Source organism: Theobroma umbraticum, unplaced genomic scaffold (genome assembly GCF_002168275.2).
Source record: "Theobroma umbraticum cultivar Fairchild unplaced genomic scaffold, ASM216827v3 scaffold_239.1, whole genome shotgun sequence".
In the NCBI taxonomy this organism is placed as follows: domain Eukaryota; kingdom Viridiplantae; phylum Streptophyta; class Magnoliopsida; order Malvales; family Malvaceae; genus Theobroma; species Theobroma umbraticum.
The window spans coordinates 2752170-2752751 of record NW_018397273.1 but is presented as its reverse complement, the minus strand read 5'-3'; positions in this window follow the sequence as shown (position 1 = coordinate 2752751).

Here is a 582-nt window from a genome sequence, read left to right as displayed (position 1 = left end):
TTTGAGGAAAGTTAGTTTCCTAAATTCATAAGGCTAGTCATGAATTATGAGAACAAATATGAAATGTCATAAGTAGACACCAAGCCATGCTTAATGACATATCTGGGATATTTGATGAAAGGACCGTATTACACTGAAAGGTTTATCACTGAAGGGCTTTGTCAAATTCTTTAATTGACTCTCTAGCATTTGGGTGATTATGATGTATTACTAGATGCCGGTCATGATCTGTAAATATAAATTAATTATCAAATTGATATGTGATTATGATTTATATTTATTGCCAATATGTTAGAAGCCTAATGGCTCATAAACATTAAGTGAGATGATTGAGATTAAATAAAGATAATTAATTAAGTTGGACTTAATTAAAAAAGACCAAAATAAAGTGAAAAATCAATTAAATTCTTAGAGACTTAATTAAATTAAAATACAACTATTGTATTTAAGGTTACAAATTAGTTTGGCTACATAAATATGTTATATTAGCAAACTAAAAACTTGAAACCTCTAACCACTTTTCAGCCGTTTCATAAAATAAGAAAGAAAAAATAGTTTTCTTTATCTGACAAAAATAAGATT